This window comes from Cupressus sempervirens, chromosome 10, assembly GCF_028749045.1.
Source record: "Cupressus sempervirens isolate cs-2001-9-10 chromosome 10, ASM2874904v1, whole genome shotgun sequence".
Lineage (NCBI taxonomy): Eukaryota > Viridiplantae > Streptophyta > Pinopsida > Cupressales > Cupressaceae > Cupressus > Cupressus sempervirens.
In genome coordinates, this window is record NC_143127.1 from 894,421,597 (window position 1) to 894,449,388 (window position 27,792).

Below are 27,792 nucleotides of genomic sequence, written 5' to 3' on the forward strand. Positions count from 1 at the left end.
CATGGTCAGGTATAAAGGATCATATACATAACATCATCATGACATCACATGACATCACCAAAAAAAATATTAATTCTCAGCCTCTGGTTGACATTCAAAACTTGTCAACACTCTAAGTCAACCCCAAAACTCAATAGGAGAAAATGTACATCATGTAATGTGGTCTTATAGATTTTCATTTAAATGGCAGGTTCATGTTTTTCATTTCTTTCAAAAGTCTCAGATTCATTAAAGTTTACAGTTTTCCCATTTATATGAAACAATAATTATTTAATTAAATCAATACTAGATTTAAAATAAATAATTCAAAATAATCTTATTGGTTTAAAATGAAAAACCATCCCCAAACTCGTTATTTAAAACTAACATATAATCTAAATTCATAATAACAAAACTAATTAATTAATATTATTAAACCTTAAATCTAATATTAATTTAATTAATCAATAACAATTAAAATATTATTAATTAAATTAATTAATATAATAATTTTAAAATACTTATTAAAATATTTATTAATATATAAAATTTTAATCATTTTAAAAAATATATACATTTTTTAAAAATTACTAACAAAATATAAATAAAAAGAAGAAGAGCATTTATAAAGGCTTGTCGGCCTGGTGCTCACAGCAATATGGGCTGCTTAGGTAGCCTTGGTTGCTGCAGTAGCTACGCTACTATTGGTAGCCCTGAATGCCTTTGCAGCCAATGATCGCAACGTAGAAGGAAGGAGGACAGGGCGAGTCATGGCCCCCGATCTCCCATTTTAATTTTTTTTATTGTTATAAAAAAAACATAAAAACAACTACACCCCCGCATAATACATAAAAAACTATGATTTGGAAAAGAAATAATATCTAATAAAGAATTATCACAGTAAGAAATTTTACTATGGTAACTCTTTTATTGTATATTTTTTATTATAAAATTTACTTTATAGATTTGATAGGGAAATAAATAGGAAACCATCAAATTTATAAATTTTAATCTCTAGTATTCCTTCTATTCAAACCCCAATCGGAATCACAATTTCAATCAATTATGAATCATTCAAAAACTTTGAAACAAGGATTTCCAATTTAATTTTGTTCATAAATATATTTTTTAAAATGAAGAACTATAAATTTGAACATTAGGGTTCCAACCTGAATATAATTTGAAATAATTTCAATCAGACACGGAGAATACATATATTTCTAAGAATGAATCTACTACATAAAACCCATAAGATCCTATCTGGATCTTATTCTAAAACAATGAATGCATACAACTCTTAAACAATTTCACTTTTTCCGAAAACCTTCTTTTCTAAAATTCGCTCCTCCAAATATCAGTATCGAAAAATGAACTCTAATTTTCTAATAAAAAGTTTGTCCCCAAATTAGGGCTTTAATTGTGCAATCATGCGAAACCTATTTTCCTTTATTATTTTATTATTTTAATTTCATGCACAACCTTTTGCAATTTAAATTAAATAATCTTTATTAATCAATTCCTTTTTCTCTTTAAATAATTCACAAGACATTTTAAAGAATATATTTATTAATTCAACTAATAGTATTATTTAGAGTTTATTACTTAAATAAAACTCCTAAATAAATTATTATTAAATTAAATAAATATAATTATGCCAAAACTAGAACTTTAATCAAATATTTTAAATTTAATTATTTTATTTAATTAATTTTTCAATTAATTAAATATAATTAAATATTGAATTCTCTTTATAAAATCTCTATTAAATTAAAGCATTAAATTATCTTCTAATTTCTTTTAATTACAACTAAAAATCATATCAGACCCACAAAACGAAATATGAAAGCTCAATTGAAAGACAAAGCACAAAGTCAAACTCTAAGGTCAAAATCATAAATTCATGTCACTTGACAAATTCGGATGGGTAAAAAACTCATATACTTGTCCTACTTTCTAGGACAATTGGCTTAGGTTAAATTTTGGACTCAAAAATTATCTCCCCACTTTTACCATTGAGATACTATGACAGGGCTCGGTCATCTTGGCAATTTCGGGAAGTTGATGCCTAGTGCCTACAATCGGCATAAAATCCATGCATGTACATACACATATAGTCTAAATTAAATAGACAATGGTAGGGGGTGGTATATCATGTAGATCTCGACTAGCGGGTGACTACAACTCTCTCCCTCAACCACATTAGGAATGTCATACATAAAAGTACACTATACACATGCAAGTATGGGGTAAGTATCCATAAAAACCACATATAAATCACACGTCTAACTATCATCCTAAGATACCTAAAAATCACTGATTGACATACATATATGATTATTGAAATAATCTTGAACACATGAAATAACTAACTCATCATCTAAATCAACTAAGTCTAAAATAACATCAAATCAAATCTAGTAACCAAGTACCACTAATCATAAAACAAGCCTAAAAGAATCCAACAATACAATCTGAAAAGTAAAATAGGGGTAGACATTACATCCACTCCCCCTAGACTTAGGCTTACTCCTAGAAGCCTACAAGAAAGATGAAACTAAAGCACTCACTGTGCAGGTCCTATAGAACCCTTTCCTCCTATAGGAGGATAAGACTCCACTGAAAGGACCCAAGCAAGAACAACAACAATGCTCACAAGGTCAATAGAGGTATACCACCACAAAGCACAAACATAAGGAAATATGTTTGAAATCTAAACTCAAGACTAATTCAAGTTTTGCCTTTTTCTATGCTTCAAGTATCAAGTATCAAGTTTGAAGTTTTCAAGTGTTCAAGTTGTAAAAGATACATAACATTGTTTAAGTTTCATTTCAATTCAACTAGTTCAAGTGTTCAAGTTTGAAATAGATACATATAATAGTTCAAGTTTTGTTTTTAGTTAACTAGTTGACAACTAGTGGCATTCCAATATACTCAAAGCTCCCAATGTAGAAACTCAGCTCTGATACTAGATGTATCATCCTGCTAGGGAACCCAAAACAAATTAACCTAAAATTTCAATAAGTTTACCAAATTTATTTATTTTTAAAGATTATAAACAACAATATATAAAATATAGTAGAAGTAATAACTCACATACAAACAACCATCAAAATAGGTAACATCTCTTAAGGGTCCCATGACGTTGAATAACATTTAAGTTTAATTAGTGCTAAAGCTAATACATAACAAAATCACATCAATGAATAATCATAAGTATGAATTCATTTAAATAATACACAATTATCTAAAATGCCACTTGGCAAAAATTAGAATGCGTAATCATCCATTGTACAAGTTATAGAGTATGAAAATTTTAGAGAATATACATCATGAATATAATACATCATCTCATAAAATCTTTGATAATCAAGTATAGTACAATAGAATAAAATCATCCAACAAAAAGACAAGATTAGATAGAAAGGAACACATGCACAAGCACATCCAATAATGCCATCCAACGGTCGGATCTCAATGGTACAAGAAAATGCACTACCACCCAACCTCATGGAACCTAAATTGACCACTTCCACTGCATTGAGGAGATAAACTTAAGGCTCATATGGATATCAAAACACAAGTCATAACCAACATCTAGGTAAAGGAAACACCTAAAAGAAAATTATCTCAAAGGGTACCAAGACACAAGTATCATTTGATCCTAGAGGCAACAAAGAAATGTAGAACATCTACTATGTAAGTGGGAAAGTGTCATCACATGAGCCAACTCTAAGGTTACCCCAGTAGCCTCTCTAGACTCTAGCCCCCTAGTGTCTCTATGTGGCACTAGTATCCTTTCGTACAGACAAGGCATGTTAACAAAGCAAGGTCACAACCAAGAATCCTCTCTACTCCCATCCTAGCCTGTGCTAACACTTGAGGCATCGGTGAGGAAAAACACTAATTCTTATTAGTTCATTTTAAACCCCATTTAATAAAATGTTATCACTTATTAAAACAACTTACAATGGGTTACCTAGGCAGTCACTCTGGGGTTTGGCCTCCATTGCAAGCCACTTCTCAACGTACACATAGATTACCTACCCTAGGCTCATAAAAGTAAAAATCAAAGAATCAAAAATTTCACCTCAGCCCTTTACAAGTGACTGGAAAACACCCATAGATAAAACACAGAAATCACCTCAATCCTTTACAAGCAACTGGAAAGCACCTAAAGACCAATCTCAATATCACCTCAATCCTATACAAGCAACTAAAAAGTACCAAAATAAAAAAACACAATAATCACATCACTCCTATGCAAGCAACTGGAAAGCATGTAAAGGGAACGGATCGAAGACTCAAAGGATACACTAGAAAAGTTACAGTTATCACCTCAATTCTCTACAAGAAACTCCAAAGCACAAACAAGCACATAACTTGGTTGGGTATAAAAGATCATATACATAACATCATCATGACATCACATGACACCACCAAAAAATAGTAACTTCTACCCTCTCGTCGATATTCAAAACTAGTCAACACTCTAAGTCAACCCCAAAACCCAACACAAGAAAACATACATTATGCAATGTGGTCTTATAGATTCTTGTTTAAATGTCAGGTTCACATTTTTCATTTCTTTTGAAAGTCTCAAATTCATTAAATTTTACAATTTTCCCATTTATATGAAACAATAATTATTTAATTAAACCAATACTAGATTAAAAATAAATAATTCAAAATAATCTTATTGGTTTAAAATAGAAAATGATCTCAAACCCAAAAGAAATTAACCTAATGTTTCACTATGTTTATCAATCATTTTTTTTTCAGATAACAATTAAACAACATCAAATAAAATATAGTGGAAACATTTACTCACATACATACAACCATCAAAATAGATTACATCTCTTAAGGGTTCCATGACATTGAATCACATTTAAGTTTAATTAATACTAGATCTGATACACAACATAACCACATCAAAGAATAATCACAAGTACAAATCCATTTAAACAATATATAATTGCAAGATGCCATTTGGCAATAATCATAATGCTTAATCATCCATGATACAGGTCACAGGATATGAAAAGCTCAAAGAATATCCATCATAAAATAAAATACATCATCTCATAAGGTCTCTAATAATCAAGTATAGTACTACAAAATGTAATCATTAAATAAAAATATAAGATTGGATAGAAAGGAACATCTACACAAACACATCCAAATATCAAATCTCAGTAGTATAAGAAAATGCACTACAACTTGACCTTGTGGGACCTAAATGGCCCACTCCCACCATGTTGAGGAGATAGTCTCAAGTCCCATACGGATATCAAAACATAGGTCATACCAACATCTAGGTCAAGGAAACACCTAAAAGAAAACTATCTCAATGGGTACCAAGACACAAGTATCATCTAATCCCAGAGGCAATATAGACACATAGAGAATTTACTATACAAATGGCAAGTTTCATCGCATGAGCCAACTCTAAGGTTATTTTAGTAGCCACTCTAGACTCTGGCCCCCTAGTTTACTTTTTAGATAGTAATGCCTACTCCTAGTAGACTTTTTAGATAGTATTGTCAAATTATTTTAGGCTATTTTTATGATTATATTTGATGATTATTGGTACTTGGTTACCGGATTGATTAGGTGTTATTTTATTCTCAGTTGATTTATGTGATGAGTTACTTAGTTATTTCATGTGTTGAGGATTATTTCTATGATGATATATGTATGTCCAGTTAGTGATTTCAATTATCTCATGATGATAATTAGATGGATTATTTATATGTAGTTATGTGGTTACTTACCCCATACTAGCATGTGTATGGTGTACTTGTCTATTTTACTTTATAATTGACATTCTTGGTGTGGTTAAGGGAGGGAGTTGTAGTCACCTACTAGTTAGGATCTACATAATTCACCACTTCTTGCATTGTCTATTTAGCTTGGATTGTATGTGTATGTACATGCATGGATTTTATGTAGATTGTAGGTACTAGGTATCAACTTCCCTAAATTTCCAAGATGAGCATACCTTATCGTGGTATCTCAATGGTAAATGTGGGAGATAAATCTTGAGTCCAAACTATAACCTAAACCAATTGGCATAGAAAGTAGGACAAGTATCTGTGTTGTTTACCCATTTGAATTCGTCAAGTGACATGGATTCATATTTTGACCCTAGAGATTGATTATGTTCTTTGTCTTTAGTTGAGTTGTCATATTTAGTCTTGTGGGTCTGTGGTGATTTTTAGTTATAATTAAAATAGATTAAAAGAGTATTTAATTATTTAATTTAATGGAAATTTGATAAAGAAAATTCAATATTAATTATACTTAGTTAATTGAGAAATTAATTAAATAAAAGAATCAAATTTTTTGTTTAATTAAAATTCTAATTTTAACTTATTTATATTTATTTAATTTAATGATAATTTATTTAAGAGTTTTATTTAAATAATAAACTCTAAATAATATTATTAGTTGAGTTAATAAATATTTTATTAAAAATGTCTCATAATTTAATAAACGAGAGAAAGGAATTAATTTAATAAATATATTTTAATTAAATTGTAAAAGTTGGTGCATAAAATTAAAATATAATAATGTAATTACGAAAAGGGGTTTTGTGTGATTGCACAATCGAAGCCCTAATTTGAGGAAAAACTCTTAATGAGGAAATTAGAGTTCATTTCTCCATACACAGGTTTGGAGGAGCCAATTTCCAAGAAGAGGGTTTTGAAAGAAAAGAAAAGTTCATGCGAGTTTCGTGCGTTCAGTTGTTTAGCATCAGATCCAGGTAGGATCTCATAAGTTTTGCACAATAGTTCTTGCATTGAAAATATCTTTCTTCTCCATGTTTGAATAAAATTGTTTTCAGGGTTTTAAATTGGGTTGAAACCCTTGTTGCACATTTCATTGCTCTTTGTTTCAAAATCATCTATATTTGAATTGAAAATACAGAAACCCTCATTTTGTAATTTTATAGAATTGTTTTTTAATCGGGTATGTTTGGAAAAGAAATCATGATTTGAGTTGTAAAATTTGATTGGTTATCTGTATTTTTTCCTATCAGATCTATTATGAAAATTTTGTGTGTGTGTGTGTGTGTGTGTGTGTGTGTGTGTGTGTGTGTGTGTGTGTGTGTGTGTGTGTGTGTGTGTGTGTAAGAATTACAAAGATAAAATATTTACACTGATAATTTTTATCACATATCCTAATATCAAAATTTGCAAAAATGCATTTTTAAAAGGGAGGACTTTTATGCTGGTTGTTTGTTTTAATTAATAAAAATAATAATTAAAACTTATATATTATGGTGTGTGGGGGCCACAACCTCCACCACCCACCTTTCCTCCCTCCTATTTTCCATATGTCAATGGCATTTCACAGGCTATGTACGAAGAAGTGTTGTTGCAGCTAACACAACAATACTCTATTGCAACAGTATATATAATGGTCGACAGGCGTAAAATGTTTATTTTAATACTTTTTTTATTAAAAAAATTAATTTATTAAATTTTTAATTTAATATATATTTTTTATTATTAATTAATTTAGTTAATATAATTTTTAATTATTATTAATTTATATGAAATGTAGTTAATAATTTTAAAATAATTTTTATTATATTATTAATTAATTATTATAATTATTAATAAATTAGTATAATTTTGTTAATAATTTTATAATTATTATTTTAAATAATTTAATAAATGCATTAGTGTTTTAAAGTTAGCTGTAAATTGTTTAGTTTGGTTTAAATGGGGAAATGCTTTTCAGTTATAAAGAAATGGTTTTCTGATATTAGGATATCCTAATAATTTTGTTTATTCAAAAAACCCGTCAAACTGTAATACTTGAAAATGAAATAGAAACTTGAAAACCATAGTGAAAATTGACCTTTATGATTTCAAATCTATTGAATTGTGAAAACTACTTTTGTATGTACAATATGTGATGTGTGGTTTACTAATGTTGGGTCCGGGTTGAATTAGTTCTTTGACAAAATTAGGACATTTACCAAAGGCTTGGAGGTTTGTTCTATAATATCATGATGATGTTTTGGATACAATCTTTTATACTTGACCTTTGTGATGTAGTCACATGTCTTCTATGATGAGTTTGATCTATTGGTTGTTATTGCTTTCCATTTTTCTTATGTAGAACTGAAGTGAATGGTGTGACTTTTCTAGTGTAACCCTAAGTCTTTGATCAATTATCTCTAGATGCTTTCTAGTTGCTTGTATAGGACTAAGGTGATTATTGTGTTATATCTTTTGGTACTTTCCAATTGCTTCTATAGGACTGAGGTAATATTGTGACATGATATTTAGGTGATTTCTAGTTGCTTGTAAAGGACTAAGGTGAATATTATGTTTTATCTATAGGTGCTTTCTAGTTGCTTGAAAAGGACTGAGGTGAAAATTGTGATTCTTTGATTTATACTTTTATGAGCTTAGGGTAAGTAATCTATGTGTATGTTGGGAAGTAGCTTGTAATGGAGGCCGGAGCCTAGAGTGGTTGCCCAGGTAACCTATTGTAAGTTCTTTTAATAAGTGATAACATTTCATTAAATAGTTTTAAAATAATTTAATAAGAGTTGTTTTTTTTCCTCGCCCATGCCTCGAGTTCTAGTACATGCTAGGACAGGAATAGAGAAGATGCTTGGTTGTGACTTTGCTTCGTTAGCATGCCTTGCCTATATGAAATGATATTCATGCCACATAGAGACACTAGGGGGCCAGAGTCTAGAGAGGCTACCAAGGTAACCTTAGAGTTGGCTCATGCGATGACACTTGCCTACTTACATAGTAGATTTTCTATGTGTCTTTGTTGCCTCTAGGATTAGATGATACTTGTGCCTTGGTACCCTTTGAGATAGTTTTCTTTTAGGTGTTTCCTTGACCTATATTTTGGTTATGACTTGTGTTTTGATATCCATATGAGACTCAAGTTTATCTCCTCAGTGCAGTAGGAGTGGGCCATTTAGGTTCTACGAGGTTGGGTAGTAGTGCATTTTCTTATACCATTGAGATCCGATAGCTAGATGTCATTGCTAGATGTATTTGTGTTGATGTTCCTTGCTATCTGATCTTGTATTTCTATCGGATGGTTATATTCCATTGTACTGTATTTATTTATCAAAGATCTTATGAGATGATGTATTTTATTTATGATGTATTTTATTTGAGCTTTTCATACCATGTGACTTGTGCAATGGATGATTATGCATTATGATTATTGCCAAGTGGCATCCTCTAATTGTATATTATTTTAAATGGATTTGCACTTACAATTATTCTTTGATGTGGATTTATTATATATTGAATTCAGCAGTAATTAAATTTAAATGTGATTCAACATCATGGGACCCTTAAGAGATGTAATCTATTTATGATGGTTGTATGTATGTGAGTTAATTGCTTCCAATATATTTTATTTTTTGTTGTTTAATTGTTATATTTTTTATAATAATAAAATGTTTGACAAACTTAGTGAAACTTTATGTTAGTTTCTTTTGGGTTCCCTAGTGGGGCATTAAATCTGGTATCAGAGCCCGAGCTTCTATATTTGGAACCTTGGGTATATTGGAACACTGCTAGTTGTTAACTAGTTGAACTAAAATGAAACTTAAACTATTATATGTATCTATTACAAACTTGAACACTTGAACTAGTTGAATTGAAATGAAACTTATACAGTGATGTATCTCATGTAACTTGTACACTTGGAAACTTTAAAACTTGATACTTGAAACATAGAAAAATGCAAAACTTGAATTTGTCTGGAGATTGGATTTCAGACATATTTTCTTATGATGGTACTTTAAGGTGGTATACCTTTGTTGACTTTATGAGCATTTTTTTGTTCTTTCTTGGGTGTTGTAGGAAGATGGTGTCTAAGACTAGATTAGTTGTTAGAGGTTGTAGTAGAGGTGGACATGATAATTCTCCTCTGACTCATGCATAAAGTCCTATTTAGGAGGAAAATAGGGAAGATGGCCATAGAGAAGATCATACTGACTCAGAGAGGACTAATTTGAAATACAGGATGAGAACTATTATGGAGCACCTACCTCCTCCTAGGGTGTTGATGGGGAGGGATCACATCATGTAGGGAATGAGGAGAGGCATAGATCTAGGAAACCTCGGAGAAACTTTCATGGTGATAGACAGAGGTTAGTTAAGGCTTCTTAGATGAAGGACCTATAGAGGTCCAAGATCAAACCCAATGGGCTTGGTATAGGGTATATGGCCAACCAGTGGCTAATTGCTTTAGACAAGTGTTTTTGTATATAGGATTTTGACTCTAATGTCAAAACGAGGTTTTCCATCACCAACCTAGAACTCTTTGGAGCTACATGGTGGAACATCAAAGAGAAGAAAATGGGTGTGAACATGAACACCATTACATGGGAGTTATTCCTTGAGAACTTCTGTGAATGCTTCCTACCAAAGGAATGGCACCAGTAGAGAGCTAATGAGTTTCATAATCTGAGATAGTGTACTATGACTATGGTAGAGTCTAAACAAAAATTCTATGAGTTCATGCCTTATGTCGAGACTAGTGTCATGGTTCAACACTTCATTCGAGGTCTAAACAACTATCTTATTGGGGGTGTAAGAGTTCTCCAACCTAAAACCCTGAAGGATGTAGTACATCAAGCTATCCTAGTAGAGTAGAGTGTCACCTTAGGACATGGTGGTTTTGTGGGAGAACCTACAACATCAAGGTCCAAAGGTAATTAGGGATCAGATAGCAATAGGAAGCCCGCATCTTCAGGGAGCAATCAGCAGCAGCAATAGGGAGGATCCTATCCTTTAGTATGGAGTGGTGGTGATGGTTCACATTCTAGGGATTCTTAGCACTCTTTGCACAATAAGTGCAACTAGTTTTACCAGCCATCACAGAGTACTCATTCTTTTCCTAATGAGGGTAGTTTTCAGTAGTTTGACACACCTAGAGTGTAGAGGATCTTTGATGGAGAATTTTTTTCATGTGGAGAATGTAGAATCAATTCATCCCATTGTCCTCAATGGAAAGAATAGTTTTCATATTAGAGACCTACAACTTCAGAACCTATGGTTAGAGATATGGGTAGATCACAGAGTGTTTTCAATGGAGTCTTATCCTCCTATAGGAGGAAAGGGTCCTATGGGACCTGCACAGTGAGTGCTTTAGTTTCATCTCTCTTGTAGGCTTCCAAGAGTAAGCCTAAGTCTAGGGGAAGCAGATGTAATTCGTACCCCTAGTTGACTTTTCAGATTGTATTACAGAATTATTGTAGGCCACTTTTATGATTATGTTTGATGATTATCGGTACTTAGTTACCAAATTGATTAGATGTTATTTTATTCTTAGTTAATTATGTGATGAATTACTTAGTTAGTGATGATATATGTATGTGTAGTTAGTGATTTCAATTATCTCATGATGATATTTAGATGGATTATTTATATGCATTTTTGTGGTTACTCACCCTATACTTGCATGTGTATGGTGTACTTGTCTATTTTACTTTATGATTGACATTCCTTATATGGTTGAGGGAGGGATTCATAGTCACCTACTAGTTAGGATCTACACGATGCACCACTTCTTGCCATTGCATGTTTAGTTAAGATTATATGAATATGTACATGCATGGATTTTATGCAGATTGCAAGTACTCGGCATTGACTTCCCTAAATTGCTAGGATGAGCATACCCTATCACAATATCTCAATGGTAAAATTGGGGAGATAATTCTTGAGTCCAAACCCTAACCTAAACCAATTGTCCTAGAAAGTAGGACAAGTATCTGAATTGTTTACCTGTCTGAATTCATCAAGCGATGTGAATTCATGATTTTGATCCTAGAGATTGATTATGTTCTTTGTCTTTAGTTGAGTTGTCGTATTTAATCTTGTGGGTCTATTGTAATTTTTAGTTATAATTAAATAAATTAAAAGAGTATTTGATGATTTAATTTAATGGAATTTTTATTAAGAAAATTCAAAATTTTATTATATTTTATTAATTGAGAAATTAATTAAATAAAATAATTAAATTTAAAGATTAAATAAAGTTCTAATTTTGGCATATTTATATTTATTTAATTTAATGATAATTTATTTAGGATTTTTATTTAAATAATAAACTCTAAATAATATTATTAGTCAATTTAATAAATATTTTATTAAAAACATCTCATAATTTAATAACGGAGAGAAAGGAATTAATTTAATAAAGATATTTTAATTAAAATGCAAAAGTCGGTGCATGAAATTAAAATATAATAAAGTAATTAAGAAAAGTGGTTTCGTGTGATTGCACAATCGAAGCCCTAATTTGGGGAAAAACTCTTTATCAGGATATCAAAGTTCATTTCTCCATACACAGGTTTGAAGGAGCCAATTTTTGAGAAGTGGGTTTTAAAAGAAAAGGAAAGTTCTTGCGAGTTTTGTGCATTTGGTTGCTTAGCATCAGATCTAGGTAGGATCTCGTGATTTTTGCATAGTAGTTCTTGCATTAAAAGTATTTCTCTTCTCCATGTCTGAGTAAAATTGTTTTCAAAGTTTTAAATTGGGTTGAAACCCTTGTTGCAAATTTCATTGCTTTTTGTTTTGAAATCATTTGTATTTAAATTGAACATATAGAAACCCTCATTCTGTAATTTTATAGAATTTTTTTTAATTAGGTAGGTTTGGAAAAGAAATCATGATTTGAGTTGTAAAATTTGATTGGTTGTCTATATTTTTTCCTATTAGATCTGTTAAGAAAATTTAGCTTTACACACACACACACACACACACACACACACACACACATGTTGATAAAAATTATCATAGTAAAATATTTACTATGATAATTTTTGTCACATGTCATAATATCAAAATTCGTGAAAATGCATTTTTAAAAGGGAGGGCTTTTATGCTAGTTGTTTGTTTTAATTAATAAAAATTAATCAAAAAATATATATTATGGTGGGCGAGGGCCACCATCCCCACCACCCACCTTTCCTCCCCCTCATTTTCCATATGCTAGTGGCATTTCACGAGCTACATGTGTAGTAGTATTGCCGCTGCATCAGCAAGTACTGCTAATGCAAGAGTACTCTGTCGTGACAGTATTTATAATAGTTGATAGGCCTAAAATGTTTGTTTTGCTTTTTTCTTAAAATTAATTTATTAAAATTTTAATTTAATAAAAAAATTAATGTGCTTTATTTTATTATTAATTAATTTAGTTAATATAATTTTTAATTATTATTAATTATTTTAGTTATTATTAATTAATTTAATTGATATGAAATGTACTCAATAATTTTAAAATAATTTTTATTATACTATTAATTATTAATTATAGTTATTAATAAATTAGTATAATTTTATTACTAATTTTATAATTATTATTTTAAATAATTTATTAATTATTATTTAATAAATGCATTAGTGTTATAAAGTTAGCTATAAGTTGTTTAGTTTGGTTTAAAAAGGGAAATGATTTTCAGTTATAAGGAAATGGTTTTCTGATATTAGGATATGTAATGCCCCACCAGGCAACCCAAAAGAAATTAACCTAAAGTTTCACTAAGTTTGTCAAAAAAAAATTTAAAGATAATAACAACAAGAAATAAAATATAGCAGAAGTATTAACTCACATACATAACAACCATCATAAAATAGATTACATCTCTTAAGGGTCTCATGATGTTGAATCACATTTATATAACTTTAATTAATACTAAATCCACTACAAAACATAACCACATCAAAGAATAATCACAAGTATAAATCCATTTAAATAATATATAATTACAAGATGGCAGTTCGCATAATCTGAATGTATAATCATCCACTGTACAAGTTACAAGGTATGAAAAGCTCAAAGAATAAACATCATAAATAATATACAAAATCTCATAAAATATCTAATAAACAAATACTGTACAACAAAATATAAGCATCCAATAAAGGTATAAGATTAGATAGAAAGGAATATCTACACAAACACAACCAACAATGACATCCAGTTGTCAGATCTCAATGGCACAAGAAAATGCACTACCACCCGACCTTGTGGAACCTAAATGGCCCATTCCCACCATGAAAAGGAGATAAACTCAAATCCCATATAGATATCAAACCACAAGTCATAACCAACATCTAGGTCAAGGAAACACTAGAAAGAAAACAATCTAAAAGTGTACCAAGGCACAAGTATCATCTAATCCCAGAGGCAACAAAGATATGTAGGAAATCTACTATGTAAGTAGGCAAGTGCCATTGCATGGGCCAACTCTAAGGTTACCTTGGCAACCTCTCTAGACTCCGACCCCCTAGTATCTCTATGTGGCACTAGTATCCTATCTTACAGATAAGACATACTAATGAAGCAAGGTCACAACCAAGCATCCTCTATACTCCCATCCTAGCCTATACTAGCACTATAGGCATGGGTGAGGAAAATAAAAACTCTTATTAATTCATTTTAAAACCCATTTAATGAAATTTTATCACTTATGAAAAAAACTTACAACGGGTTACCCAGGCAGCCACTTTGGGCTCTAGCCTCCATTGCAAGCCCTTCCCAATGTACACAGATTACCTACCATAGGCTCATAAAAGTACAAATCAAAGAATAACAATTTTCACCACAACCATTTACAAGAGACTGGAAAGAATCTATAGATAAAAGTAGTATTCACCTTAGTCCTTTACAATCAATTGGAAAGCACCTAAAAACCAATCTCAATATCACCTTAGTCCTATACAAGCAACTGGAAAGTACCAAAAGATAAAACACAATAATGAACTCAGTCCTATAGAAGCAACTAGAAAGCATCCAAAGATAATTGATTGAAGACACAAAGGTTACACCAGAAAAGTCACACCATTCACCTTAGTTCTACACAAAAAAAACTAGAAAGCGATAATAACTAATTGATCAGAGTCATCATAGAAGACAAGTGACTACATCATAATGGTTAGGTATAAAAGATCGTATACATAACACCATCACAAGAAAAAAACCCCCAAGCCTCTAGTAAACATCCTAATTTGGTCAAAACTAAGTCAAAACCTGAACCCCAACACAATAAACATCATACATCTCATCAGAGTTTAAACAAGTGTTTTCATAGTTCATTTGGTTTTTATAACACAAGGGTTTGATATGCAAATAGGGTTCCAATTATCGTCTTTTCAAAGTACTATATTTGTTAAGGGTTTTTGAATTTACAAAATCTCAAAAAGATTTAACAAATCATTTAGAAGTCATTCAAATATAAAACCCTATTTTTTTTATAAAAACGAGCTATCAATTTAACAACACCAATAACCATTAAAAATTCTCCAAACTAAAAATATTATTATATTTTCAAATTTTAAGAATAAGCTTATATCCAAATTTTTAAATAATCATTATTAAAATAAATAACAATTATAAAAGTAATAACTTATTAGATTAATTTCATTTTTTTTATTTAATTAATGTCTCAAATAATTAAATATTAAATTCCCTTTATAAAATTTTCATTAATTTAAATCATTAAATTATCTTTTAATTTGATTTAATTACAACTAAAAATCACACTAGACCCATAAAACTAAATCCGAAAGCTCAACTGAAAGACAAAGCACAAAGTCAAACTCCAAGGTCAAAATCATGAATTCATGTCACTTGAAAATTCAAATGGGTAAACAACACATATACTTGTCCTACTTTCTAGGACAATTGGCTTAGGTTAGGATTTGGACTTAAGAATTATCTCCCCATTTTTACCATTGAGATACTATGATAGGGCATCATCCTGGCAATTTAGGAAAGTCAATGCTCGGTACCTACAATTTGCATGAAATCCACACATCTACATTTACATATAGTCTAAACTAAATAAGCAATGGTAGGGAGTGGTGCATCATTCAGATCTAGAGTAGCAGGTGACTACAACTCCCTCCCTCAACCACATTAGAAATGTCATACATAAAGTAAGACATACATGTACACCATACACATGCAAGTATGGGGAAGTATGCATGGAAACTGTATATAAATCACACATCTAACTATCATCATGAGATAACTGAAAATCACTAACTGGCATACATATCATCATAAAAATATTCCTAAACACATTAAATAATTAAGTAACTCATCACATAAATCAACTCAATTTGAAATAACATCAAATCAAATCTAGTAACCAAGTACTGCTAATCATAAAACAAGCCTAAAAGAATCTGGCAATATAATCTGAAAAATAAACTAGGGGTAGGCATTACAGGATTCAAGGCATTTTTTTTTGCTTTGACTTTGGCATTTTTTCATGCTTGTTCTTGGCCAAGATAATATCAGTGATGCTAATTTAGAAAATATATTATGTGTTGCATTCTTTTTTGGTACCCAAGCAAGCATGCCTCTTTGCCATGTGTTTTGACAATTTCTCTTCAGCACCAATTCTTTTGATCTATGCACTTATTTCGGTTTAAGCACCCTCATTGGCACATCCTTTCATAGATTGGTGGTGGATTTTGGGTTGGTGACTAGACAATTCTATCATGGATTTTTTGCACATGTCTCTTGGCCACCAGATTTTTCTTCTGGCACGGACCCTTTGATTTGACGATAGTGATTTTTTCAACATCCTATTTTTGTTTCTGGCAACAATAAAAAAAAATTGTTAGGGGTCTTTTTTTTTCTCAATGGCCATTGGAACATCAAATTTACATTTGTCACTTGTTAACATCACCACTGCATCAACACTCATGTCATCGCTTAAAGATCTATTTCGACCTACCTTCAATTTTTTGTTCATATCTAGGGAATACACACTCTATTTTCTACAAATGAGATATTTTGGAAAGAAGGTTCCAACCTCATCATAGTGGTATAAGTAATTTTTAGTTTTGATATTTTTTTATGGCTTCTATTTATGTCAAAGTTAGGAGTTTTTTTATGCACTCTAGGAGACATATATTGAGCATCTGATCTCCAATTTGGGAATTCTTGATATCGTTGGAAAGGTATTTTAGAGCTCTTTCCAGTGATGTTGGTTTTTTTTCTAGATTCTTCTCCAAGCACATTTTATTTAGTTTTTAAAAAAATTTAATTCTAATTGATATCTTAGTTGTTTCAGGTCCAAGAATTGATTTTATTGCTTTATATGATGTTGGAAATCTGATTGAAAAGATCATTGAAAGAGGGAGATTGTTGTTAAAAGAATCTTTTCAATCATTATTTTGTCATTGATGTCAAACCTACTATTAGCTGAAATGACAATTGCTTATAAGATCCAAGTATTGTCACTTAGTTGATTGATAAAGAGGATTTAATTAGCAAGATGTAACAAGAGAACCTAAGGGAAAGGTTGAGTTATGGTTTTGTAATGAAGTGCAAGGATCAGCTAAGACAATAGTTAAATAATGTATTGATAACATGCTTGAAGATATAGAGGTTGGTCACACTTAGAAACTTTGGATGAATAAGTTGGAATAAGGTTGACTACAAGGCTTAACTAAGTTCATCAATGAGTGCTGAGCAAGCTAGTTCAAGTTGAGAAAATGTTTAGTTAGAGCTGAGAAAATGGAAAATCTAGTGTGTGCCAAGTGATAGAGAAGGAGCCGAGCATGTTTAGGTGTCGACCAAAGTAACAAGTGTTGAGCATCAAAAAAACTTATTAGATGCCAAGTGAATCCACAGTAGGTGTTGAGCATCAGTAAAACATAGTTGATGTTGAGTAACAAAGTATGTGTCGAGCACCAAAATTTCTATAATGTCGAGCTACTGCATTATTGGAAATGTCAAAGATTCACCAAATCTAAGTAGACAAAGTTGTTACCTTGAATTTTGTGAACTAGTTGAAGGATAAGGATGATGAGCTAGTGGAACAAAATTCTATGTAACCCATTTTTGAGAAAATTCAAGAGGATTCTTTATGATGTTTTTGGAAGAAACAAAATGTGGGTTAGATTCAATGAATCCTACCTAATCTATTCAAACTAAAATTAAAGTAAGGGAGAATTGAGCAGTAAAAGAAATTCCAGACTTCTATTTAAGAAGTCACAAGACAAGAACCAGGAGTTGTTGGCATGTCAAATTATGAAGTTGTTGAAGAGTGTCAAGGAGAAGGCATCTAGGAGAAGGAAGAATAGAGGATAGAGACTCTACTTTGATAAGTAGTTAGAAAGAGAGGATTCAATTGGCATATCGAGTATGAAGACTTAAGGAGACAAAGCTTGAAAAGAGGACAAGTTGTCAGAGCTATAGAGACTGAAATCCAGGCAATGTTATGAGCTAAAGAGTGATCTAAAATCTACAAGATAAGTTGTATGTTGTAATCAGGTCAAAAGCCCTTATTGTTACTCTCTAGAAATTGTATCAGTTAGAGTAAAAATCCTATGGACTTAGGTTGGTTTAATAGCCATTTGTAAATCTTTTAATAGGGTGACATTCCAAGTGAATGCTCTAAAGTCCTCTAACTAGGCCCACTTCTAATAGGGTGGTTAAATCCTTTAACTAGGTCACATTTAGCAGTGTGTTGTAGCCTTTAACAGGGTAGGCCTTTCACAAGGCATCATTTTAGAAGAGTGAGAATTGAGTAGCATGTTACTAGTGGTTTTTCCCAAATTGGGTTTCCACGTAAATCACTGTGTTATGTGTTGATCTTTCATGTGTTATGCTTGCATGTTGATTTATAGTAACTTGCTGAATAGGAATGTTTAAGCTTGGATGAATGAACAATTTATTAGGCTCACTTTACTTGATGAAAACTTTGAATTGGACATTTGGACCTTGATTAATTGATTCACTCCCCCCCCCACCTCCTCTCAATTATTCTAAAGTATTTCTGACATATGATTCATCATGGCTTGTACTATCTATTATATCATCCTTATGTCTCTTCTAGTCTATTTAGACATCATTTGTATGCATTCTTGAAAATGCACTAAGATAAAGTGTCATATTGCACATCTGTATTTTTGTTTTAGTTATTTTTCCTTATTTTTCCATTTAATTCATGTAGTGTCATCTAAGGACACTCATGCATATTACTAAATTTTTGGGATTCATCATATCTTGTTCTTTATCATACATGTACTACTCTGATTAAAGTGTCATGGGGGATTGATGTTTTGCCTTTGTTAGTCATCTTCCTTTGTCTAGTGATTGTCCCTTCTATGAAATTAGCCTCATGACATGTCTGAGATTGATCACCTCAATACACACATATGTATTCTTTTGTACATCTTGGTCATGGTTCCTTGACATGCAGTCCTTTTGGTCCACTTTTCTAGTTGCATGTCACCTCACCTATGTTTGTATTAGGTGGGTTCTTTTATTGTTTCTCATGCTTCCTTGGTTTGATGGAGTGAGATATGTATTCATTTTTTTTTCTTATGTGCTGGAAAAATGCAATGTCTAGGTACCTATGCATTTTGGTGAGATGGATCATTTACTATATAGACACTCTTATTTTTGTTTCTACTTTGGATGCAACTTTCCATGTTTGATTGATCAACTCTTAAAGATTTGGTGTTTTATAGCATCTATATCTTCAAAATCAGTTATTTTCTTTTGTGTGCCTCCTAATTCAAGTAGTGTCTTTTGAGAGTACTCATGTAGATTATAGTCTTCTCTACTTGGTCAAGTTATATTTTAGTGGAGGTTCTTCAGATCAACAATTACTTTTGAAAAATCTTTGTAGCTTCTATATGCTTCAATGGTGTTCTTCATGATCATCTCTTTTTCTCCCATCTTCTAGGACATTCCCTAGTTTGGAGGCTTCTTTAGTCCTTCACTAGTTCTTTCAACATTTTTTCCATCTCTTTTTGGAGTAGGGTTTTTCCCATGTGGTTTTCTCTATTTCTCCTCTTTATAGAGATTCAATTGTGCTTGGGTACCTCATTAGGCTTTGTTGTTAGGACCCAAATTTATTTTCAGTAGTAGTTTCTAGGTTTTTAGCTACTCCCTAAGTTTATCTTAAGGGGGGTGTTAGAATAATAAAGTGTTTTCCTATTAATTAAATCATAATTATTAAATTATTAACTCACTTATTATCTCTAGCTTACTTAAGCCAAACTTTAGGCACATAATAATTAATTCATTTATTAATTATTATAATGTAACATAGGTTTTACCTTTTAGGGTTTTGATCTTCTTTATAAGGATTGATCTCTCTTTGTAAACTCATTCACTTTTGATTAAAAATAGTTTCTCTTTTTGTTCATCAAGAATGTATCATCTCTAGATCTAGGAATTCTAACCTCTATATCTTTTTCTTCTCTCTTTATCTAACAGGTATATGCATGCAGGTAATTCTTGAGAGATATGGGGTTGATCTTCCATCAACTTCAATAATTTTAATGAATTTTTCTAACTAAACACATCCCAAAAAATGTGAAATATATGTGTACTCCCCATAGAAATCATTGAAAACAAATAAAATAAAAAATTTAAAAGTGTGTAGAATGGACTTTAGCTTCTAAAAACTAACTTATTGAAAAATTTAATGAATGAGCTAAAATCTAATCCCCAAATACTACACATTGGTTTTTGAGAGAAAGTGTACATGCATTTAAAAGAAATTTTACTTGAATGGCTTAAAATAGTCTAAATTTAAAATAAATTATATGGTTATATAGCTAACATAGATATCTACAATATCATGTAACCTAATTGTTTCAATATTTAATCATGACAAAATCTAATGGAGAGAAGACAAGAAAAATTAAATATTTTTGGTATGTTTGGTGAAAAACATGCCTTGAGCCTGTTTGAGACCACCAAACCTTTGGGTTGAATCGCCAAGGCAAATTGAAGCCTTACACTTGGTGAATTCAAATGCATTCATTAGTACATTTGGGTCCCATTTTCAATCTAAATTTTTTATGATAGGCCAATTTCGCTTGTCAAATTCACTTTTTTTTTTAATATGATCCCAAAAATGTCAAAATTTTGATGACAGTTGAAATGTTTGTCTAAATTTTGACGCGAGTTAAGTTTTTTGTCCAAATTTTGATGATGTTGGAAATAGAGATGGAGTAACTGAGAGGGGAGGGGTGAATCAGTTACCACAAAAAATATATCCACAGATCCTTAGATGTCTTAAAATAAAATTGCTACTAGCACTCGGTAACCACACAAATAAATGTTGAAACTTGATAGATATTTTGTTAACTTATTAAGCATTTAAAGTGATTAACATGCATGCATAAAGTAAGTAACATGAACATAGGAGACACCAGATTTAACGTGGAAACTCAATTTGGGAAAAACCACCAAGTAACTAGTTACTAAATTTTCACTCTTCTGAAGTGAGCCCTGTTAGGAGCCAACCCTGTTAAAGGTTACAAAACACACTATTAGGTGTGACCCTGTTAGAGGATTTAATCACCTTGTTAGAAGTGGCCTTGTCAGAGGTCTTTAAAAAAATTCAACTAAACTGTTACCTTGTTAGAGAATTTACAAAATGGCTATCAGACCAACTCTGTTAAGAGATTTTGAATCACTGTTACAATGATTAGAAAGCAACAATGAAGTGATCTGAAATATATGCAACTTATCTTTGCTGAACACAGATCTCTGTTCTGCTTTACTAGATTCTCATTGATCGAATGCAACTTTGCAGCTTCATAAGGATATCTAATCCTTCCTCAACATTCGCTCATATATTCAGTATTTTCTCATTCATATATTCGTACTCTTATGAATCCACTCTCTCTTTTTTTGAATTCACAACTTCACCTTTCATATATACCTTACAGATTGTCAAGTCAGCTCAATTACAAGTTACAACAACTGAAAATCATTAAATCAGTTGGTTGCACAAAATAATTAAACTTAATTCTTTAGAACAATAACATTCTTTGTTGCCCGACCTAGCTCGGTGACCACTGCTCCAGAATGGTTTCCTCAATGTTAACCAAGTGAAGCTCGATAAACACTGCAAACCTTGCGATTTTCTTTGGAGACCGAGTTAACTCGATAAATACTGACCTTCCTTCATTTACCGAGTGAGCTCGGTAAAAGATAACTTTCCTTCGCTTACCGAGTGAGCTTGGTAAAAGCTAACTTTCCTTCGCTTACCAAGTGAGCTCGGTAAAAGCTAATTTTCCTTCACTTACCGAGTGAGCTTGATAGACACTGACTTTCCCTTTGTTAACCTTGGGAGCTCAGTTAACATTAACTTTCTACTACAAAATTATTTGATGCCCGAGTGAGCTCAGTAAGAGCTAACTTTCTGTGTAATATTCAGGAATGCTCAGTAGTCATTATAAATTTCTTTGCTAACCATCTAAGCTCGGTAAACTCTACCTGATGACTGATATGACATTTGTGTAACATCAAAGACAATACACAATTAACAATTGTATCCAACAGATGAAACTTAAGTACTTTCATCAAAATTTTGACGTTGTCAAGATATAAAGAAAAAAAAGAAAAGTGAAACTTCATTTTATTTTGATGTGGAAAATTGTAGTCACAAAGGCAGGTTGAAGGGAATCACTATTGATCAATGTTGTTGAAGGTAAGTTTGGTTTGATTGTGTTAAAAAACATTGTTTGATAGAACATATGCATAGAATAAGTAATATTGGATTTGAATGAACCTAATTCATGGACATTTCAACTAATCATGGTCTCTCAAATTTTCCTTGCAACCATTTGTGGTGTATCCCTCTAGCCTGATCACTTTCTCCTTCAACTTCATATGGTACATGGAGATCACCATATTCTCCCCTAGGCCTCTTGCTATGCATATCTCAAACTCAATCATAGTACAAAATAATCTCAAGATGGAAAAAATAAAGGCATATTAAAAACTACATCACAGAGAACATAGTCCTTCAAGTGTGCCACATAAGGAGCATTGCATAAAGGCTAAAGCATAGAGAAGGAATTCCCAACACCCTCAAATCCCCCTCCTATCAACCATTCCCCATAAAATTGAAGGGATGTGGATAGTTCTCACACCAAACTCACTCCCCCACTTTGTATCTAGCCAAACAAAATTTCATTGGGAATTTCCCAAATCCTCGATCTCCATAGTGACAATACATGATTTTTTATTATGGAATGCTATTTTATTAAGGAAGAAAGAATTATATTTGATGGCTTTCTCATTCAATTCGTTGTACTTTGAATACAAGTCCTACAATCACTCCATAAGGAACCAATGCATACGTATAAACTAACTATAGTGTTTGTACTTAATATAAGCTTCCTTAAGCTTTACAAAGTGATAATAAAAAGAGATCTACAATCCTACCCTAGAGATTAGGTTATAATATAATGCATATTTATGATTACGTAAAAAACATACTTATAGAACTTAACTCTTATTGCCTCAACTATAATGAGGAATGAGATAAGAAAGACATAATGAGGTGTTATCTTTGCCCTAGGCCCAAGAGTAGAAACTTCATTCCCCTTGGCTCCATGCTTCATGGAGTCAGCATACCTACCAGAACCTTTATAGTTTATATTGTTCCCCTCTATCATTTTACTTTACTCATCTCAAATGATTAAGGATCCTCTCCTTAGCTATCACAATAACTCTCCACTATGAGTTAGTGGAATGAATTTCAATAAGGTTTATGTAACACAACCCTAGGCCCTAGGCCCTATATTGAAAATAAATTATATAAAGTATTGATCCCATATAGATCTGATTTAAGGTGATAGTATGCAATTTTTTGGTACTTATATGATGCATAAATAGTCTAACATATTATAATGCAGTCATAATATAATACATGGTTTTTTTTTATTATCAAGGAAGCCTTTAGATGTTATTTTATTAAGGAAGTAAGAACTATATTTGATGGCTTTCCCATTTAGTTCATGGAATTTTCCCCCAAATTCAACCCACATGAAACACAAATGCGAAGAAGGATGACATGGTATAACTTGGGACCTCTCTCAAATGCTTTGGTCAACCTCAAAAATATACAATACATCAAAAACTACTTTGGATCACTCATGGGTTTTGAGAAACCTACCCTCCCTCAAGAAGATGCTATTTCAAGAAGATGTTTATTCATCTTGATTGTACGAAAACTTGCAACAAAGAATATAACAAATTTCACATAACCCATAATAGATCTAAAAAAAAATATGCAATTAAAATCCACATGCAAGAGAATATACAACATACCCACAAAAATTGTGACACAAGATATACCCTAGGAAACCCTCATTGAGGGAAAAACCTAGCCTCCAAAAGAATCCATCACCATGTATTATTCAGAAAAAAGTATCATTACAATACAACCATGGAAGCATTCAAAGCCATAGCCACAACCAAGAAATCCATGTGAACAAGCATGAATCCACACATTGCATGCCATGCTTCTAACCTTCACAAATGGTCCCTTGGCTAACCTATCAAGCCTTGTCCCACTCGACTCTTGCCTTTTTTGCCTTCTACCTTCTCCTACTACAACACTACCCTTGTGGCTACTTATATAGTAGCAAGTTCCACAAAACCACCAAGTGGTATTATATAAACTATGTGCTAAAACCATGTGCTACCTAACCCATTGACCCCACATTTAATAGTGGAAATTTAATTCTTTTCCCCAATATTAAATAATTACATGAAATATTATCACAATGTTACAATACAACATATCAAGTATATCCCATGAGAATCTTTACATGTTGTGCATCCATCTAGGTGCAACATTACATAATAAAATAAAATAATACAATATAACAATATTATGCAATGTGTGCAACACCCATTATCTCAAAAATCTCCCACTTGTTGTATACATTGCACAAGTTCAATCTATACCCACATAAATAAACAAGGGAATAATCCCCCCTAGTACACCCAACATCATGGATCAAAGTACATGAAGTGCTTCATGTTGGTACCAACAACAAAATCAAAGTATCCAACAACTCAAACATGAATGATCTCACCTCCTATTATGCCATTTCTATTAAACATACATAAAAGCCATCTAAAGAGAAATTTACCCAACCTAACACATTAGAAGATCTTAAGATCCTATACCAACTAAAATGCCAAGCACAAAAACCTAATCCAAAGGTAATCACATGTATTCATAGTTGTTAAAATATCCATAGCTGAAATAGCACCCACAAAAAGTTCCAAACCCATCAAACTATCCATACCTCCAAAGGTACACCAAGTGAATCTTACACCTTCAATATATCCAATCTATAACCTGCAATCACAAGCCTCAAGAGCAATACCTGCCACATATATACCAAGAAGCTCCCACTACAAAAGATAATATCAAATCTGTAACTAGTCCACTCACAACATCTCAAAGAAGTGAATCCATGTAGTATCAACAACATATAACACACATAAACCAATAACCAACAAGAAAAATTCTCATAACAAGTCTCCAACAGACTCCCAAGCTCTCCATAACCAAAAGAGGAAAGAGATAAGGAAATAACCATGTCATCTCTCACATGACATACATGAGAACAAACTAGTGATCAAAATCTCTAACCAATCTCAAACCCAATGTAAGCAAAACCAAACATCTAGGAAGATAACCAAGACCAAAGTGAAACCATGAAAATCATAACCTATATCATGTCCTTCTACACACACCTCTAGATGTAAATTGTGCAAGTATGATCTCCTCCATAAAACCCCAACAAGAAGCCTCAACAACACCCAAACCATACCATATAAGTAATCATGGATATAAGCCTCTCACAAGAAGATCAAACTCATAAACCATTCCTAAACCAAGGAATAACCATTCCTAATCCAAGGAATATGCCCAATATAAAACTATCTCCCAAACTCAACCAGCATAAAAACACATGCAAATGGAGATAACCAATGCTAAACCATCTCTCAAATGAACCCTCCAAAAAAAACTCAAGTACCATAGCTCAAGATCCATATCCAGGAAAGACAACCATAAATATAATGCACCTAAGAGAAAAAATGAGCTATACCTGCCAAGTACCAAAACCACCAAGTAGACTAAGAGTGGGGAATGAGAATTCTCATCAAGATATCCAAGTCTCTAACCAAGTCTCATCTAAAAACAATCTCCTCTCAAGTACATATCAGGTGAATGCCCCTTGGACTCTCCTATTGAAACCAAATAATTATCCCAACAAATAATTCTCTAATCCTAGAGAAATTAGCATCACCACCATCTCTAATTATCTATGAGCACCTATAACCAATCAATCCTTGCTAACTCCAAATTTAACATAGAAATAGCATGAAGTATTCAACTTATGATAAATGTACTCAATACCAAGAAACTAAACCAAGACCAATGTCAAAGTTTTGACCATGGCCTTAGGAACATAAACATGACAACATGATCTAAACCATTGCAACCAAAGAGATAATATGCTCCATATGAACATACTATAACATGTCACAACTCTAAAGGTGTATCAAGAGTATACCATGACATTAAAAAAATGAAACCATCCTCACACAAAGGATAACATGTCAAATAAAAGCATAAACCACACTTTTACCAAGAACCCCATAAGTCCTCAAAATGCAACCATCTCCACACACCATGAAGATAACCAAGAATCTCATGAGTCCTCAAAATCTAACCATTTTCACACACCATGAAGATAACCAAGTGCACTATGCAAATGTCAAAGATGCTTTTTCAGCAACAGGATCTAAGACAAACTTCCAACATCTACAAACACTCAATAAATATATCAATGCAAACAACTCCCACTCAATTGTGGTACCAAGTCACCTATGGCATCATAAAATCCATCTCTTACATGAAAATCATCTAGGTCTACACAAACCAAAGTATCAGTACCAAGTGAAACCAAGATCTCCAAACCAAAGTAGGAACTAATCTTGCACTATCACCTCATCACTACCACAAGATCCTACTAAACTATGTATCCAAGCTATCCATGACATCATGATGAAAAAACCATCATCTAACAATGAGAATCAACCAAGGCATCAAACCTTCACAAATGCTCCCCTGGCTAACCTGTCAAGCCTTGTCTTGCTTGACTCTTTCCTTTTTTGCCTTATGTCTTCTCCTACTACAATAGCTACCCTTATGGTTGCTTATATAGTAGCAAGTCCAACAAAACCACCAAGTGGTATTACATAAACCATGTGCTAAAACTATGTGCTACCCAACCCATTGACCCCACATTTAATATTGGAAATTTAATTCTTTTCCCCAATATTAAATAATTACATGAAATATTATCACAATATTGTAATAGAACTCATCAAGTATATGCCGTAGAAATCTTTACATATTGCACATCCATCTAGGTCAACATTACATAACAAAATAAAATAATACAACATAAAAATATTATGCAATGTGTGCAACACTCATTATCTCAACACTGATTCTTCTCAAGTAGCATTTAATTCAAATTAAATATTATTAGTAATTGATTCTAATCAAGTTCTTGATTCTAATTCTAAGTCTAATTTTCCATTGAATTTTTTTTGAAAAAGTAATCAAAAAGGTGTTTTTTGATGAAATTCATGCATTTTTATGTTTATTAGGAGTCTTCTATGTTTTGACATGCATTTGTAGGCATTTGAAGGGATTTGAAGGCATTTAGAGTGAGAATCAATAAAAGTTACCAATTTTTTTTTGAAAAAAAAAAAAAAAAAAAAATGTTGTCATGCAACAATTTTTGTTGCTGAGCAACTTTTTCCTTCCCAAAAAATTGCAAAAGTTTCTCAACAACACAAATTGTTAAATGACAACCTTTTTTGTCAATTTTGTAAATTTTATTGATTCTCACTCTAAATGCCTAAAAAATGCCTAAAAAATCATGTCAACGCATAGAAGACTCCTAACAAACATAAAATGCATGATTTTTGTCAAACCCT